A 20,429-nucleotide genomic window follows, 5' to 3' on the forward strand; every position below is an offset into this window, starting at 1 on the left:
TGAAATTAGGTTGCTGTTATTCTGAGTGCCTTATCATGGCTAGTCCTCAGTGAATAATGTCATGAACAGTGTTTATTTTTATATAACAAGCTAACTGGGGAAAAAATGGAAATTAAACATGACTTTTGTCCTTCTGCAAGCAGAGGCAATGTCCAGAGCAGTTTGTGCAGCAACACCATTTTTCAAAGCCACTTGTGAAGCAGAGTTCTGTATCATGTGCTGTCTGCTCTTTTCTTTAGGTTTTTCTTAATTCATCGAGGGAAAATACAAGTATTTCTAATACCATAATTGCTGCACTACACATGACTACCTAAAATTCATATTGTGGTGAGAATAAAGCTTAGTGGCTGGGGACTATCTAAGACCATAGGAACAGTAAACAAGCTCATCCAATATATTGTCAACAGGAGACAAATATTTATGGTGAAATGGCTTTCAGGGTAGAAACTATTGGATCCTCTTTTTATCTATTCTATGGCAGAGGAATGATTTAAAGTGAACCTCAAGTCACATTTCAAATAATAGATGACAGGAGCTCATCCATTTCAATATAATTCATTGTACTGCATATGTATGGGGGAGATTTCAAAAGAAAGCCAGGGAGTGTTATTTCCAAGTGAGCCCCTAGATTTTTAGATGTAGTATTTCCTCCTCACTTTCCCTCTATTAAGGTTATTAGTTTCGCTGAAAACTGCATTTTTGTGTTGAATATTTCTCTTGGTACCCTCTTTGTCTGGTGCCAGCTCAAGTGTGAGGGGTGCAGGGAATGGTTTGGTATTCTGAATGGGATTTTCTGTATTCTCAATGTTTGACAGATTAATTTTTTTTGTTTGTTGTTTCTTTTGTTGCTCTTCTCAAGCATTAGTTTCCTGCTTTATTCTCCTAGTGTGCAATTCACTTTCCTGAAGGATTACCAGACCTCTGATTTCTGTCCTTCCATGTCTGGAACACAGAACTTCAATTCTCTTTGATATCATGAACCTGAAAAATTCAACTAATATCATTAATCTACTATAGATTTCAGGGCTGGGGTGTGCATGGTGGGTAAAGCTCTTATTCATCTATTTGATTTGAATAAAGATGTTATCTATTGAAAATGCTCCTTTGTTTGAGAATCCCAGGTCAGTATAGTGAGTGTTGCCAGGAAAGCCAAGCTGAGGGTGCTGGGGGCTGTCACAGCCTGAAACCCTGCTTGGGACAGAGCCTGGAGGCTGAAAATTCCTTGGAGGCACACGTCCAGACTGAAATCCCAGCCATGGCAGAGCATGGGTGCCTCACTTGAATGAGTCAGGGGCTGTTCCATTCCTGCAGAGATGCTTCACCACAATTTGCACATGGGCTATCAGCCCCCTGATGCATCTGCTGCATGGAAACCAAGGCAGATGCTGGCATCAAAAGTGTCAGAATTACTCAGGGAGCAAAATCAATCTTCTGTGGTTCCAGGCAGTTTTCCTACATGAACAGAATATTTTACTTCTGGAGACAACTCTGTATGACGTGAATGACAGATATGTTCTCTCTTTGAAGGAAACAAAGTGCACAGTCAGTGTTTTACTTTCCAGTGAGCTGCAAACTTATGGTGATCTTCAGCTGATGAAAGCAAAAAGGAATTATTTTTAAATGATGAGGGTCAGGGCATTTTGGCACAGTAGAGTTGAATGCTATTGCTATCACAAATTGCTTCACATTAGTGTTGGCTGGAAAGGCTTTCATCAAGATATTCACAAAACCAAAGGACATCACTGTAAACAGCAACTTGGGACCTGGCAGTGAGTGAATCTTGGGGCAGGAAGGGGATATTTGTGCCAAACCAGCTAAAGTGACAAGATTCTCTTTGTATACATTTGTTTATCATCTGTTCTTCTTCTTCATTTCCCTTTCATTCCATTAATTTCCCTGATCTTGGGAAAAGTCAAATTTAATAATGCCAACCTGTAGAGAAAAAGTTATGCATATTCATGAAAGCTCATGAATTATTGGCAAAATCAAATTGACTCAGCTTTGATCATGGCAAAAGGCAATTAAATGTACTTGTCTTGTAAAAAGAAAATATCAGATGAAAATTCTGTCTTGATCACATGTAATATGAAATAGATTTTCATGAAAAATGAGACATTGAAGGATATTAACAGAGGATTCCCCATTTTCTGTCTATAGAATTTTATCCCTGATCATAAAAGTAATGCACTTTACATGTCTAGAAATTCAAGAGGTTTTTAAAGGTGTCTTTGGGGTTAATATTTAAATTCAGAAATCCCAGGAAGTTTGCAATGTATTTGATTTGTCTCATTCTATTGAAAGAGTCTTCTGCCTCTTTTTTGTCATTCTGAGGGAATTGACTCACTGTAGGGAACATTTCTATGACTGTCACAAAGTCTTCAAAATGTAATGACAAGCATGGGTAAAAATTCTTGACACAACAGTGTCCTGTCAGAAAATACAGATTAATCAAAATGTGTTTCTCAGGGATATAGGGACTTCTTAAAAATAATAGGTGGAAAAATGTGTAAGTTGGTGAAAGATCCAACTTTGTCATTGTATTTCATCTCATTTCACTTGGACTCTTAGACACTGTCCCTGGTTATTATCCTTTCAACAAGATGTTCCATGCTCCTGGGAATTTCTCACTTTCTGCTCACCTGAAATTGGGGGAAACTTGATGTTCAGATCTGACACACAGCAAAGTTTCTTTCTATTTCCACTAGGATGGAAGTTCTAATTTCCAGTCGTGGTCTGTATTTCTGAGTCTATTCTCCATTTCTGTGTGCTCAAACCTTCTCCTGCTTCCAGAAACCCACCAACCAATGTAAGCCTGCTAAGATGCTGCAAAGATTTTCTGCAGAAATGAGGAATTTTTGCCTCACATGGGCCTTTAAAGATCCTATTTCTTGAGTTAAGTCCTCTATTTCAGCAGTTCTTATATGGGACTCCTTAAATCAAAGTTGAGCTTAGAGGAAATGAGGGATTTTTTCCTAGTGCTGCCAGAGGAAGAATCTCTGATCCCCTGTTCACTGAACAGAATTCTTGGGCTGGTGAACTCGGGCAGGGCTGCAGAGCAGGAGCAGTTCAGGAGCAGGGATTTGGCAGCTCTGGAGTGTCCCCAAATTGCCACCTGAGATTTGGGCAGGCTGGGAGCCTCATCAGTCTGGGCTGCTATTGCACTCACACAGGATAAATTGTGTAGCTCCTTCTGAAATAACAACAAAATCCGTTTGTAGCCTCTGCTCCAGCATTCTCCTTCAGGAGGATGTTCTGTTTAATCAGGTAAAGCCACGCTCCTGCTCTGTTTGCACTGCTAGGATAGAGGAAAGCAGAACAAAATGCATAGCAATTAGCAACTTCTCTGTGAAAATGTGTACAGAAACCCTCTCAGTTTTAGTGCTGCAGCTTGCAAGCAAATCTGGGAGGTGTGGAAGGGCTTTTCATAAGGCATGATCCCAACAGTTCATACAATTAGCAAAAATTAACATATATTACCATTGTGCTGAATTTTTTTCCTTGCTGCTTTTAACAGCCTGTATTCTGAAGGAAACGGAATTCTCTAATTGAGCATATAATTGTGGCATTATTTCATATTCATGTTATCTTGATGTTTAACAGAAAGGCAATTTTAATTATGCAAGCTGCCATTGGTTAGCCTTTCAAGAGCCTTCCTTGAGTGCCAAGCCTCATTGTTTTTCCTGCTGCTCTTTTCCTTGAAGGAAAAACTCAAGGACTGCATGCTGAAGGACACATTTTCTGCACTGATAATGCTGCATTTCTTCCATAGAACACAAGTTACATTCCTACTGAATTGCTTTTATTTTAGATGAAGAGCATCACAAAATGAGGCAGAGAAAAACTGCATTTTTTTTTTCTTTTTTCCTTTTTTCCCCAAAAAGAACGTGGGCTGAAGCAATGCAAATCTTTGGGCATTTGACAGCAGTGTCTGGGTGGGAAGAGGATGGGGCCAGGCTCTTTTCAGGGATGTCCAGCACCAGGACAAGGGGCAAAATATGGTGAAAACAAGAGCTAGTTATTCAGCTACAGTTATTTTTCAAAAAGAGATCTTAAACACTTCCTGAGTTGTTGTTACAGAAAATAACAATTTTCCTGAGAAATAACTACTCAGACAGTCCAGTGACAGATTTTCTTCTTTACTGTTCTCATCCTTGTTATTTAATCCTGGAAAAATTACAGTAAATGTTCTGATTGGGGTTTTTTTGCCAAGGTAGAGTATTGTGCTGGGTATCTTTGTTCCTCACCCTTTATGCTTTTAAGAGCATCCAGCTGGCAGGAGCTGGTTCCCCTCCATGGCACAGAGCTCTGTGATTTCTGGTTTTGAATTCCAAGCTTGCAAAGGCAGAAGGGCTTTCCCTGTGACAGGGATCTCAAACTCTCTGACACCAGAGACACAAAACCATCCCCCTGAGGAGCTCTGATCTGGGTTATCTGCAGGGCAATGGAAACTGTCTTCACAGAGCTTCTCTATTTCTGGTAGCCCCAAGAAGGGAAAACTGAAAACCCAGGGAAGAGCATCTGTGAGGACTGTGCAAAATTATGTGCTAGCAGGGAAAAGCAAAAGAATTCCTTTCCAGAGAAAAGGAGCAGAAGGGACAAAGCGGAGAGCAGAGGCTGTAAATATCAGGGACATGTTAAATATCCAGCCTGGACAACAACAACCCCACTGGTTTTGCATCCTGTCTGTTCTGGAGCAGGACGGATGAGCCCAGAGGCCAGGAAATGCTGAACTGTTCTTTAGCAGAGCACTGACAGAGCTGAGAGCTCCTTTAATGCCTGCTGAGCCTTGCTCCAACACGAGTGGCTGCAGTCAGCCTTTGACTCATCTGGCACATGAAACCAAGTGAAACAGGAACATGAGCTGGGAATGAGGATGGAAATGGGATTTCATGGCACTGTGATCGAGAAGACACAGTATTTATTCATATAGGCTTGAGAGAAGAGGATGTCAGAGGAATGAAAACAAAAACAACCTCAGATCTGTTTGCAGAGTTATTTTTCACCTCCATCAAGCATAGGATTTCATATTTTATATTTCATATGCCAAACCATGCCTTGTGATTACTGCAGATAGGCCATGTGCATGGAAAATCTATTCTGTTTTCTTGGGTTTTATTCACCCTTGTAAAAATAGAAAACCTTTGGTTTTATTTTCCCCATAGAAATTATTACTAGATTTAAAAAAAAATCTGTTTGAAATACGCTCTCACCATTCATTATAATGCTAAATACGTCACTTTTTTCCAAATATATAATTTAAACATTCAGGAATTAATGAAAATTCTATTTGGACTATTATGGAACCCTTTAAAAATATTTTTGAACACAAGCTCATGTTTACAATATTGCTTTACTTGATGTCCATGTTTGTTTTTTTCTAAACTTTGGACATTTTTCATGGTTTCTGAAACCCTTGACAGTCTAACCTCAATATCTTGGGTTGAGAGTTAGTAGACATTGATCTATTCTTAGCTGATGAATATTTGCATGGTGGGGATAATGTCAAATAGGCCTCCCTGGAATAAGGTGAGGGGGAAGAGCAGCAGGCAGGCGAGATCTGGTGTTGGTTTGAGCTTGGTTGTGCAGCAGGTTTCCAGCACACAAAGGTTCTGTGCTTTGCTCAGGGCGTGGCAGGAACCTGCTCTGCCAGTAAATGGATTAACTGGATCAGCACTGGGTGACATTTGCTTTGGCCACGTTCTTTGTAAAGTGAATATTGGAGGATCCAAATCCCAGGGCTTATTGGGCAGCTGCTTTTCAGTCCTGCTGAATTCAAATAAAAAATGGTTCATTTTCAGCCTGTGCAATCAGGGCTCTGAGTGCAGCAGCTCTCCAATCTGCAGATGAAACGAGCACTCCACACTATTCAGAAACAATACAGAGTCTGATTGTTTAATACACTGATAAAAATGTGTTTAAAAAATAAATTATCTACTAGCTGCTGGGATTGCTTGAAATTCCATTAAACACTAATGAGAGAAGGCATAAAACCCAAATTAATAAACACCCTACGCACTAACCTAGAAAATGCCAGCCTAAACCCTTTGATGCTAAACTGATTAAAATGAGAAACATATTTCATGTGAAACTGCTTGGCATATTTCAGTGCATTAATTGAGGCATAATGAAAATGGAAGATACAGCACAGAAAAGGAAGAATACTCATTATAAACCAGACCATGGTCCTGTAAAACAGTTGTACCCAACTGCAACCTTGGTGTCGTGCACATGAGGAAATCCACACCAGCAGAAAGAGCACAGAAGGGAGATAAATATATTCCAATTTTAGTATATTTTCATGAGTGAAATCAAAGAGATGGATTTTTTCAGTGAATTCCTGCATGTGTTACAAGATCACAAATTCTTTGTACATATGAAAGATCACCCAAATCTGTTTTATTTTTTTTTTCGTATACTTTCTAGTAATAAAGTTTTTCTTTGTACCCTTTAAAGTTTGAGCCTGTTTTGCCTTCCTCCCAATCCTGTCTCACAGCAAGAAATGAATCAATAATTCTCGTGGGTGCACTGGCAATTTGGCCAACACTAGACCCACAACAAAAATCGGTGCATTGGCCAGGAAATCTCTAATTGGAGAACCAAAACCACTACACAAAATTGCTGTTTCCACCTGGTTGAACCAAAACTCTGACAGTAAAGCAAAAAGGGAAGTGCTGGTGTGCCTGTTCAAGGCATTATGTGCTCAGTACTTTGTCATTCAACAAAAAGGATTTTGCCACAACAACCATCACTGTAGTTTAGCTCCTCACACGGGCACCATTTGTTGCTTTGGTTGCCCAAGCCCCCCAAGAGAGAGACACAGGCAAGCATGATTATTTCAACCAAAAGCCCTTTATTGTTCTAACCAGCTCTTTTTATAACCTCCTAAATGTATCTCTCTAAGCTCCTGTGATTGGTTTAGTCTGGCTCTCCAGCCTCTTTTTGACCAATTTTGGCTTCTTGCAGCCAGGCAGGGACCATCAAACCAACCCCCTGACTTTTCTCCAATTTCCCCCTGGGTGGGTTGTGTCCCACCAGTGTGCTTTTCCCTATTTGGCCCAGTACAATCCAGCTTGGTAGAAGCTGGAGGTGATGGAACTAAAACATTTCCTAAAGAAACTCAGTGCCAGACTGTTGCACAGCACCAAAAACAATCATCCTGTGCATTCAGATCATGTCACCTGAATCCTCATGTGTGAGGAGTCCTGGACATGGCTTTAGACAAAGAGGGAGGCTGGGGGTGCTGCATTCTTGGAGGAACATATTTGGGGTGTAGGGGTAAGCCTGTTCAGGAGAGAACTGTCCCTGAACCCTGCACAGCTCCTAGAGCAGCACTGGGGGTTCCACAGGATCCTTGGCATCCCTGGGGCTGTGCCAGTGCCTGGCACCTGAGGAAAGGATTCCTTGGTGTTACCCTTCCCTGATGCCTTAGGAGTTGAGCTTTTATATTCTTCATGTATTTGTAATCCTGCAGTTCTGCAGTGTGTAACTCTAAACTCCACACCCAGTGTCACTGCTGCTCTCCCAGTTTGGGCACACACAACAATTCCTCTCCAGCTTTGGGAATCAAGGACACCTCACTGTCCCAGGCCCTGAGAGATGGAAACAAAAGTGAGCTGGGGAGGAGCAAACTTGGGGTGAATGACTTCATTACCTGGAGCTGTAATTGGGAGATTCACTCCCAATATGCAAATGGATCAAACTTATAAAAGAATGAAAACCTGTGACCCATTGTCCATTTTGGGGGGGGTTCATCTGCCCAAAATGTGCCTGAAGGGCCTTCAATAAACAGAACTGGTTTTATTCCCTTAATTTTGCCTGCCCTCAGTTGTTAGGCAGCACCATAAGGCACATCCCAGTGACATATGTGTGCAGACACAGTGCATGATTTACTGTGGCCATGCCCTACAAGTAAAAGTGTCACCAGATCGTGATACAGAGCACATGAAGGCTGATTGAAAATCTCCCAGGCTACAGTTGTCATTATCTGGGGTGACAATCGTGCTGCTGTACAGGCAGGGAGCTTTATGGGGACACTGTTATGGACCATGAATCATCCTCAGTCATCTTCACTGTGTATTTGTGATCTGTATAAAAATTTTGTCCTACATAGGAGTAGCTATGTATTGAGCCCTCTCAAATTAGTATTTAAAACCCAAAATAGCCCAATCAAATCCCACAGTGTTATCTATCTCTCTGTTTATCTATCTACCTATCTATCTATCCATCTATCTATCTATCTGCATTTCTTTAATTATATTGTTCATAATTAATTAAGTAGTATTTGGGCCTCTCTTTTAATAGGAAAAACTTGAACTAAATGACTGGTATTTTTTAAATAAAATTGGGCTATCTCATTTATGTGTTCAATGTCAGCAGCACAGGGATTCAAAGTCATTGGCTGCCATGAAAGCAATAAAATCACAATCTTCATCTCAGCCAGGTCCACATTCAAAACCTCTTTAAACCAGCAGGAATCTGTGAATTAAATTCACTGGACTTTACAGTTAAATAAATAGCTGATCTACTTCATCTTGTAATTTATTTTGACCACTGTTACAAAGTTCATGTTTAAATATATTCCTCTAGAAATGGAAAATAATTTTTTTCAGCTTTTGGAAAACTGCTGGAAAATATACCTGTTGTTATTTGTATGAATCAAACCTGCATCAGTGAGGTGTGACACGGAGCACAAAGACTTTCAATGAAATCAGTAGGAGCAGGAAAAGCCCATTATTCATTTTTGATGGAAAGGGAAGAGGAATAAACACGCCACAATAAAAAGTGAAGCAGTAGAAATTAATAACATGCACCCCAAACAACAGGGACATACTTGGAAGTTTATAAAAGCAGGCTCCTCTTCTGGTGTTCTTGGATCTTACTTTTTCCCTGGTGATGTAAAGTGCTATTATCTGGTGGTATATCACTATATCTATAATTTGTATTAATTTAATATAGTTAGAAACAAGGGATTTCTGCATCTTTAGTCACCTGTTGTCAGCAGATAGACTACAGAGTAATCACAGTGGATTTACAAGCCTAATTCATTCTTACTCTGAAATCTTTTCACTGTCTGAAAGACAAGAAACTAAACATGTTTTAATATTTAAATATGAAACACATAAATCTCTGGTTTCTGATGGGAGCTGTCTGGCTGCTGCTTGCTTACCTTAACCAAGTTTTCCATGTGTAATAATAACCCCAACATTTCCATATTTACAGATCTCCTGAATGTTATCCACTGCTCTAAGAAAATATTTTCTTTGTGAATAAGGTAGGGTAGAAATGTTATTGAAATATTTAAGGAAAATCACAGGATATATTAAAACTGAATCTTCTTGATTTAATAGTAAAGGAGCAGAGGGCTTTGAGTAGTAAAGGAGCTGAAAGTGTAGGGTGAGGGTGGTAGAGAATGCTTATCTGTGGTAACCAAAACTGATTTCTCCCAAAGCCTACTTCAATAATAACTTTTTTCAGGATTGGCTGAATCTATGAAAACGTTTTTCCTTAGGAGTGGTTTGTGTCAGTGATTGAGGTAAATTTCTGAGTACAAGCGCATTGATTTGGATAAATGAAAATTGGTTTTCATTCACCCAGTCCTGTGACAGTTCCTTTTGAAAGGACATTTGCTCTTTAATACCATAATGATAGCAATTCTCAATATTTCTGGCTTTGTTCTTCATTAGATAAACTCAGAAGCACACAAAAGTCAGGAGACCAGGACCTGAATAACAAGCAAAGCTTTATTTGAAACTCAAACTGTACTAACAGCTTTTGTTATGGGTCTTAGTTTGTGCTGGAAAACTGAAGCTAGAGTCAGTCCTGAACATCCCTGAACATCACTGCCAGAAGCAGCCAGGGGACACAAAGATTTGGTTACTAATGACACACTGGGTTCCTGGCCAGAGCAATAAAAGCAGTAAAATCCCTTGTGTGGGCAGCTCAGAGCAGGACCAGCAGCAGTGCAGGGCTCTGCACAAACAGCTCCAGATTTATTTCACCCAGATTTTCCCTTCTTCATTAACTTTTCAAAGCCTCTGCTGGCTTTGTGGCCTTGTTGCTGGGAGCTGGAGATGATGGCTGGATAAAGGAAAGGCGAGTTGTGCTGCTGGGAGGTGTTGGATGGTTCACCCTGAGCTCACAGAAAGCCAGGACAGGTCTGAGCAAACACTCACTGTGCTCCTCCACACAGCAAAGCTGCCCAGGGCTGGCACTGCCCAGGGCTGGCACTGCCCAGGGCTGGCACTGCCCTGGTGCTGCTCTTTGTTGGGATTTTGCTGGTTTTCTGCTTCTTTCAGCTGGTGATTCTGCAAAGGGGGACTTCCCTTCCCAAGAAGTTCCACCCATTCTGAACTGATATTCCCTGGGGCAAGACATAAATGATGACTCTGCCTTGTTGTCCTGCTTTGGTTTTGTGTTTTTATCCAATGCCTTATCAAGCATGAACTCTACTTGAGCTCACAATTTCTTTTTTAGTTAATTAACTTGTTTCAAGACTGCATTTTCTTTTGTTTTGACTCTTCTTGCTCTGCCATTTCCCACACATAAAGGCTTTGATTTTTTCCACCATTAGTCCTGCATTTTGCTTTGAACTGCAATATAAATAATATTACTATCTATATATACAACAGAGTTTTACACATCATTTTAGATGTAATTCTAAAGAGATAGGTGCCAGAAAAAGGAGAAGATAGTAAAAGGTACAATAGAAAATTAAGGAAAAGATGGGTTAACATATGTGTGTGTATATATATATATATATGTATATATATGTCTGTAATCCCTTTCTGTCTGGAATTTATTAATCTATGATATTGCTATCATAGTTCAGACTCTATCAGAATTTTAATCAAGCTCATTTATGTGTTTTTGCACATTCTTTGAGAAATGCTGATTAAATGTTATTTCTCTCAGGTGGGAGATGGGAAAACAAAGTATTGGGAACAGCCAAAAATTCAAACAAAATGCATTTCCTTCCAGAATAATGGACTGGCTTCAGCCTTATTGGGCAGGGAAACCCAATTGAAATACTACTACTACTACTACTACTAATAATAATAATAATAATAGTAATAATAATAATAATAATAAAGCTGTGGTGGATAACACAGGCTGGTGTTAAGCCAAAATTCTTGTGCCTGTCCCATGTTCATACAGGACAGACTAAGCAGCAACACCCCCTGTGAGGTTCAGTGATGCACTTGGCACCAAAACTGCTTGGTCCAGCCTGACCCAGGAGATCTGCAAGCTTGAGATGAGGAAGAGAAATTATAAAGTTTGGGTTAGAAATGCAGCAGTCCATCCAGCTGTGCAGAAAGGGTGTTTTTATCTCTTATTCAATGCATCCTGCAGTCTGAATCATCCCACAGGGGTCTTTTATCCTGGTTCCAGATAACTGACATAAAAATTTGCATTTAAAATGAAAAAATCCACATTTTTTATAATCCTTTCTCAGCCAATATGAGTTTAAAATTTTGTTTTCTGTCTGATGGTATTGGCTTTATAATAAAGTGTGGTCAAAACTTGTAAAATAAACAGAGGATGAAGTGAATTTAAGCTTTGAAGAAACTGATGCTCCCCAAATTTACATAATAATTTGAAACAGTCAGATGTGCAGGCTTGATCCCCATTTACACAAATTAAGTCTGCAATTCATGCACAGACACAGGTGGGCTCCAGGTTTCTCACAAAGTCCAACATGATTGCCTCTGGCTCTTTTCATTAGACACCAGCAGGTTGTTATATCTAGGTTAGGCAAAATTTAAGACCTTATTCATCTTTTCAGCCTATAACAGTTTTTTTCTGCTGCACCTATGTGGTTCTCAAGTCAGTTTAGCATAATTTTAAAGTTTTATTGTAACTGCAGTGGGTGAAATCAGCCTGTCAGGGGTAGTGCAATCTCTGCTCTTATTTTGGGAGGTGCTGAATTTCCTCAGGAGACTCCCAAGAGGAAAAGACTAAAAATTCACTACATCTCTAGGGATTAGAGGCATTAAAGATGTCTTGGGGAGCCTGGTGTCCTGTGCAAGGCTGAGGGGCACTGACAGAACAGATCCTCTTGTCAAATCCATTGAGGCTCAGGCAGTCTCTGGTACAGAGTTCATTTTTCCCCCACTGATTTTGAACAGAAAAGGCTTTGTTTAGCTGATTACAGAAGTGTAAGGAGATTTAAGGTAGCTGATTTAAGCAGCAGCTGGGTGTGTATTTCCTTTTGAATAAAATTAATGTAATTAGATATAAATGTGGACACTGTCATTTTGATATTAAGAGAAGCTCGATTCATTATAATTTATGTGTAGATTTGGTGAGGTTTGGCAACATCTTTTAGGAAAATCTTTGCTACTTTTTAATGTGAATTTTCTAGAAATTCACTTCTTTTTTAAATCTCTTTTTGGCAATACCATGGCTGTCTTTCCACTTGTACCTCACCTTTATTGCTGAACCCACCCATGTACTCTGGGTGCTTTCCTATGAATCCCAAGTCAGGCTCTGCAAAGTCAGGAACAGGATTTTTCCCAGCCAGTAGGCTCTGGTGGTAATTTAGTCAGGGCTTCATACTCTGAGCACATTTCAGTATTGCACTGTTGTCCATCCTCAGGCTGTCTATTAATTTTTAGAGAGAGCTGAAGTTGTTGGTTATTGATCTGGGAAGTTCCCAGAGCTCTGGGAGCTGTGTGAGATGCCTCTCAGTGAATCTGCAGGACTGTGATCACCTCCAAGGCACGAGGGGCATTTTCCAGGCAGGATACTCAGGAGTGAAACTCTCTGTAGAGAGCCCACAAGTCAGGAATCCAGCTGGGCCAAAATGGTCTGATCTTTCTGAATTTGTCAAACAGTTCAAGGGGAATTTATACTTAGGGTTTTAAAAAGGTGCTGTTTGAGAAGTGTTTATTTGGAGTGGTTGGAAGATTTGCTGAGTCTAGAACATGCTGAGCTGTGTATGGAATGTTTTGGCTCATCCTATATTTAAGTGGACTTGCACATATGAATATTTAGAAGTTGACAGACACCTCTCAGTAGAAAGTAGCCCTCTTTAGTGGGAGTGTGTTTGGGTAGGCTGCAATTTTCTCCTCATGGTTTCTCACCAAGGGAATCATGAATTTCCCTTCTTGATCAAGGTATAAAAACCTCTGCATTGATTCCCTTGATAAGTGTGGGCTGATTTCCCACTAAATCTCAGTCATGATCATGTCTAGTGTATCCCCATGCCTGTTTCAGCTGTGAACCTGTATAATAAAATATCGTTTGAATCTCAGTGTTCCTGCCAAACCTGTTTAAGCACAAGGATGATTTGCTGACACATATCAACAGCAGGCTCTCAGCAATGTGTCCCTGTGCATCCTCCTCCCTTGTTTGTTAGGCCAGTGGTGCTGTTTGTAAATTGGATGCTCCTTGCTGCTGTCTTGTGATTGCTCTTCAAATCCTGATGCCTTTGCTCAGTCCTCAGATGAAGGAAGGAAGCAGCCTGGGGAGTATTTTGTAGGGAGAAATGTATCTCTTCAATATTAAAGTCACAAATCTGTGAGGAGTGCAAATATTCTGTCACTAGGATGCCAATTCCCTTTTATAAGTCCCTAAGTAATTACTGAATAGCATTTATTATGGAGCAGAGTGTGAGGGAATAAGTGAGGTTTTTTGTAGATGGGACCCAAAGAGAATTAAGGTGTTTGGTAGCAGTGAGGTCTGTGTGGTGAGTTCAGGAATGTTGGACAAAGGAAGCAGAGATGGATTTTAAAAGTCATCTTGTAAAAAAACCCAAACATGTAGCCAGAAGTATCTGCAACTCATGCTGATTTGGGATGCAGAGTGCAACTTTCTACCCTTTGCAAATTTGGCTCTGCTGCTCCAGGGGATTCCCTCTGGCATGAGCCATGAAATGGGCTGGGTTTCCATCAGAATGAGCTGTGGATGTTGGGCACATGAGCACAGCCTCTGACCCTCAGAGCTGGGACACCGTGACTTTGCACACATTGATTGCTGCACAGAACCACTCCTAGTCCTGTCCCAAACTTCTAGAGCCACCACAGCCAGCAATAAAGCCTTCTGTTTTACTGGCATAGGAAATTTTTAAGGCCAAAGAGACCATCAGGTTGTCCAGTGAATGTACTGGGCTGTCACTGTCCTCCAGGACCCTGCAGAGATGAGGATGGCAGAGCTGGGCTGGGGATGAATCTAACCCAGGTCACACCCCTACAGCTCTAGGTTCAATAAACACCTTTTCTGGGGCATAAAATCCCTCCTGTGTAGTTACATTTGCCCATTGTTGATGATCTTAACTGGGATTTCTAGGTTTTAAAATAATACTGATGGTATTAAAACAGTCTACAATCTTTAAAATACGTGCTGTGAAAGTCAACAAAACCTAACTGGATCCACCCATCAGTCAGTTTTCCTTTTCAAGGGAAATTGTCTGATGTAAATTCAGAATGCATCTATGTGTAAATGTTCATATCCACTCCACACATAAACTCACACAGTTTATATATTTGTATTTTACATTTTCATGCCATGTATACATGAATGAGTATATACACATGTGCATGCATGAACATGCTTTATTTTTTCTCAAAATTCCAGCAATGTGAATCATAGAATTTTAAAAGTTTTTTTTTTTAATTACTTCAGGCAAAACCAACAAAAGTAGTTTAATTGGAAAAGAAATGACTAGACATGCCTAAATGGAGATTACTGCAATTTTTCATTTTTGTTACTGAATGGCATAAAATTTGGAGTGAAAGCTGGAAATTTCAGTCTTTTCCCAGAACTCCCTGGCAGTCTCGAACCATTAAGATATTTTTCACTGTTTAATTATATTTAACATTTTAGGACTGACTAAATTGAATGGGTATGGTAAGCCTTTAAAATTAATTGATGCTCTCTCACTTTAATAAATGCAAGGATGGAATAATGCCTGAAGCTTCAGCCTAAGTACTGGTACTTCACTCTGAATATCCATGTCCATGAGGACAGCAGCCTCATTCCCCTCCTTGCATAATAAGTTAATATTTTATGGGGCAGAACAGCACAGAGGCAACAGACAGTTTAATATTACAGTCACGATGATGAAAAGCCCAGAACTTGGTGTATTTTTCATTTCCAAAACCTCAAAAGCCTCCTGGCTGCACCAGGAGCCAGGTTAGATCAGGTGGCTCTGTATTGTCCACAGACATGAGGCTGTCTCACAGAGAAGGTGATTTACTAAAATATGACTGTTGGTCTAATACCAACACTCAACTATGATGGACAAAAGACTCTCTAACAATTTAAAGTTAGAAAGTGAATGTTTATTCAGTGCTGGGCAGCAGCGTGGGGTAGCCCCCTAATACACACTGCAAAATTCCAGGTGGTCACAGAGTCTATTTATTGACAAAAGGTTCAAACAAATCCATATTCATAACACCAGCCCCTCCCACCCCTGCTTCCCATGGCAATTAGCTGGAATGGCCATTAAGCAGCGTGGTTGCTTCTGGAATTAAGTCTGGGGTCGTTTTTGTGGGAAGGGGTCTCAAAAGGAGGAAGTAAGGTGAGTCTTCCTCACCCTGACCTTTTCTATCAATGACAACACAAATGGCTTTTGGGGCAACTCCAGTTTTGCAAAGAATGAGTTTCTGGTTGCAATTGTTTGTGCTCTTTGGACCTACCTACCAGTTTCATCCTTTCCCATTGCAAGCACAGCTCAGCAAACATAAATTGACAGGCAATCAATTATTTAAGTTTCAGGTATCTATCTCAAGCCCAGTTTCTTCTAACTTTTAACTAAAAGCCTGATTTCTTTAAGATTAGTGTTCAAAGGGGAGGAAGTTTGTGTGGCTTGGGTGGTGGAGCGGCTGCTGGGAGCACAGGGCAGGTCCTTATTGAGGTTATTGATACCAACATGATGGGAAATGCATTGTGCCATGTGGCTGTGTTAAACATAATTAATAACATAAAATTAAGGGTACTTAAGGAGAGGAGAAATGATGGTGAGCTCTGAAGTGCCAGGTTGTTTGCAGAGAGAAGCTGAGAAAATTTGGATCAGCCAGGGCTGGAGATGATTTGGGCTCTCAAACATGCACTGAAATTGCTCTGAATGTCTGGGTGACCTGATGAGCCAGTCTCTCCTCCTCAGAGTCTGCAGTGGTGAGAGAAGGAGATTCATTCCTTTCCTAGCCTGAGAGGAAAAGCAGAAAGCAGAGGACAATGAGGTTCCACTGCCCTGCTTGACCTCCAGTTAATGCCTGCTTTGGGAAAGGGAGCAGCACATAAACAGTTTGCTGGTTCTTTCCAGCTTCAGAAGTTTCAGCCAATGTGTTTAACTTCAATCCCTATTCACCTGATTGACAATGTGTAAGAACATGAGTGCTGTTCTTGGTCAGAGGAGAGGTTTCAGTATCTTACTTTGACAGAGACCAGCAGCAGGCACTTTGGAATGAAACCCAGCATTGACACAAGCAGGGACAGAGCACCACACTCTCACAGCTTCCTTCCACGGCACAATGTTGTGTTCAGATCAATTCAGATATTTCACTAATATATTTGTAGCTATTGAACATGAAAACAGCATTGAAAAATTAAAAGGCAGGCAGCATTAGATATTTCAACTACTCTATTTCAACTTCCCCTTTCATCCTGTCTTTCTACCAAAACTCATGCATCAGAAAGCTGTCACAAGGACAGCAGCTCTCTAATTTTGCCAAATAGTTGTTGATTCAGTTTGATATTTGTTTTGCTGTGGTATTTTCCTGCAGTTTCTGCTCTGCCACTGTTGGAGGCTTTTTTTTTGCAGGGGTACAAGAAACACATCTTAACACTTTGGCCTTGGCTGTGTGTGTGCTGTGATTGATCGTGTTCATTAGGAGGGGTGACTGTTGTTTGTTCCCCTATCAATAGAAACGTTCCCAAACAAGATAAGTGCAGGCCAGCACACTTGCTGGAGTAATTACTGTAGGTTCAGATAAAGCAAGTGGCACTGGAGCCTCCCTGTAATGAATCCTTGTTGACATGGAGCAGGAGATGCATTTTATAAACATATATATATTAGACACTGAAACCTTTCAGAGCCAAATGGGAAGAATTGCAAAGGAATAAAAGGCCTCATTCTCTCATTCTTTAGGGCAGTGCAGCAGCTCATATAACAAGGGCAGAGTGCATGGAAGCAGCTTTCAGCTGAAGCACTTCTGTTGTGGATTCAGGGACACCAAAATGTCTCACAAAATTGGATCAATTTTGATGAAATCTTCTTATTGGGAAACACAGCACTAGCAGCAAAATTCAGTGCACTCCAGCACAAAATCTTTGGATAGTCTTTCTTGCACCTTCTCATTTGAAATGTCCTTCTCTCTTGTTTAAAATGCAGTTAAGTCTTTGAAACTAAACCAAAATGTTTTCCAAATACCTCTAATGTTCTTCACTCTCCCTCTCATGCACCGAGTTTGAATTTTTTCCCCTCAGCCTGGCTCAGCATCCCTCCTGCCTGTTCCTTTCTCTCCACTGGCTCCCTTGTCCTCTCCTGCTGGACTGCAAAGAGCAATTGCAGAGAAAGCACCAGTGATCCACATGCCCTGAGAGTGTTTGCCAAACTGACAGCTTTGGCCTTAGCTGTGCTAACCAAGCACTCTGACATCCTTAGGTCAGCCAGATGGGAGCAAGGGGAATGTTTTGTATAAAAACCCCACCTAGACAGTCACCCCTCCTGTCAGGGAACTGGGGTGCCCTGTTCCACATTGTGAGGGTCAGGGAAACTTTGAGATGTGATGAATTAACTTCTGGTGCAGTGAAAATCTCTCATAACTATAAAGTGTATGGTTATATATTGTTTCAAGTGGTTGGATCCCCAAGGACTGCCCATATCCCAACAAGGAAACAAGCAGCCAGTCCTACAAGGTGTAATCAGAGGAAGCACAAAACATTTGTGATGGTTTTAATTGACCTTTGCTTGGTGCCTGCCAAACCTACCCTCTAGTGACTGTTCAACTGACACTGCAGAGGAGGTTGGTACCTGGTGATGGAAATGTCTGCTCCTGCATCATTTTGATACCTGGTGATGGAGATGTCTGCTCCTGCATCATTTTTGCAATTCCTAATGTGCTTGATAAAGATTTTTAATAGCACTGATGCTTTAAAAGCCTATTCTTGAAACTGTGCAATGAGAATTTGCAATTCTGTATCTTATGTGTGCCATGGGAAGTTTCTGAAACAAGCAGGCAGAAAAGAAAATACCTTAAAATAAGGTTTTTTTAAGGCCAAAGAAGCTCTTGGAAGCTATTTGTGATCATTATCCAGCTATCACATCTCAAGCATCAATTTCTGCATTGAGGTGCAAAGACCAGGCAAATGAGATGAATCTTACTTACCTTCAAAGGGTGGGGGAAGTTTCACAGAGAAGATTAAATATAAGAAAAATGACAGAGCCCACTGAGAGGGGATTTACAAACACTCACTGCCCACATCAGAGGTGAGAGCTGAAGTCTGGAAGTTATTTTGCCTTAATTGAGACTCCCTAATGCCACTACAGACCCATTTAGACCACTCACCCTCTCACAGTCCTTGTGCAGATGTGTCCAAGGTGTGCACTGAAAAAGCAGAATAAAAGATAAAGGAGAGGTAAATTAGAGGTGCATTACAACTTTAAACCCAGCCAGCTTGGATGCAGTCAGAGTTTATTCACATTATTTGCAGCCATGCTGACTCCTGAGCCCCAGGCAGGGCAGTGACACAGCTCTGCCTCTCAGTGCTGCAGAGGTGTGTGCCACCAGCCTGGGATTTGAAAGGAATGAGCCCTAACGAGCCCCAAAGGATTGCTGATCCTTCCACTCGTGTGCAGTGAGAGCACATCAATCACACCTGTCTGCTGTGTTTCCTTGGGTTACAAATCAGACCTGAGTGTGCTGACACAGGGATAGGAGCTGCAATGTGGTGAAAGAGCAGGAAAAAATTATTTTCTATTTTAATTTCCCTAGTAAAGAACTGTTATTCCTATTCCCACATCTTTGCCTGAGCCCCTTGATTTCAAAATCATAATAATTTGGAGGGAGGGGGTTTGCATTCTCCATTTCAAAGAGAAGCTCCTGCCTTTCTCAGCAGACACCTGTCCTCCAAACTAAAACAGCAACTTTTCGTTCTTTGTCCATAAAAGCCGCACCTGATTATAAGCCACTCTTTGGGTTCGGACCAAAATTTTAGTCACAATGGTGCGGCTTATAATCGTGAAATTACTGTAATTTAATTTAATTATTATTTCTATACTAACCTGATTCTTAGTGAGGATCTCATGCTCCTGTGGGGTTTTTTTGAATCAGATAAATAGAGCAGGGGGTGTAAAGTTTCAATCACTATTTTTGTGGCTCACTAGAACAAACTTGAGATGCTGAATATCTTTGTGAAGAGGTTGCACTTGAATTATTGTACAGGGGAGGGGTTTATCTCCTTTTATCTGTTATGCTTCATTTAGTTTTATTTAATAGTTATGTAAACATCACTTTTTCAGATATAATAACCATATTAACATAAACTTTAAAATTACTGACTTCAGCCCTAATAATTTAAACAAGTAAATAAATTCACAGAAGAACTTTTTTTAAAAAAACAAACTTTTATCCTTCCTTTGTTTAACAACTTACCATGAGTAAAACATTTGTTAGGACTGTACAGGAACTGCTCTGGCACCTTCAGCAGCACAGGAGGTTGAGTGAGGTGAACAAGTTGCCCAGAAAAGCAACGACCTGTCACTGTAAGATTGCAAAGAAAATATGACTGACCTCACCCTTGCTCAGGTTTCTTAACCAACAGGTATTTCTGTTTCATATGTCTTTCCTTTTCTCTGACTTTCTGAAGTCTGTCTTGCTGTGGGTTTAAGCTCTGTAGGATTAAACTACTGCAATTAGCTTCAGCTGTGGCTTGAGGGAACGAAGCTCTGAAGAAATTGCTCTGTATCATAAAAAAAGATGATCATCTTAAACTGTAGTACATGGTATAATTCCTGCAGCAGTTTCAAAATTATGTACCATCAAATGCCATGTCACGTCCCTCATGATGGTCATTAGCAGTTATGTCACACTGAATCACAGAAAACATGGAGAATTTGGTACTAATAGAACAGAACAAAGTCTTTTCTGCCTTCTGAGTCTTGTTCTTTAATCTCCCTAACTGGATGTTGCAGATCAGCACTGGCAGGCAATCTTGTTTCTCTGTAGCTCTGTGCTGGCTTTTAGTTTTAAGACATCAATTCTAGAGGAAATGCTGCCACTATTAGGCATCTAAATGTGGTAATTTATGCAGGACAAGCACTTTATCTCTGGGTACCAGCCCTCCTGTGCCTTGTGCTGATGAAATGCAGAGAGCACAAGCCACCCCTGCCCAGGGTAGCACAGCTTGGGTGCTGCAGGAAAAACTGCTGTGCTGTGAAGGAGAGGAAGAGGTGCCAAATCTGCCAGGTCTGAGATGTTTCTAGAGCA

The sequence above is a fragment of the Catharus ustulatus genome, chromosome 20 (genome assembly GCF_009819885.2).
Source record: "Catharus ustulatus isolate bCatUst1 chromosome 20, bCatUst1.pri.v2, whole genome shotgun sequence".
Lineage (NCBI taxonomy): Eukaryota > Metazoa > Chordata > Aves > Passeriformes > Turdidae > Catharus > Catharus ustulatus.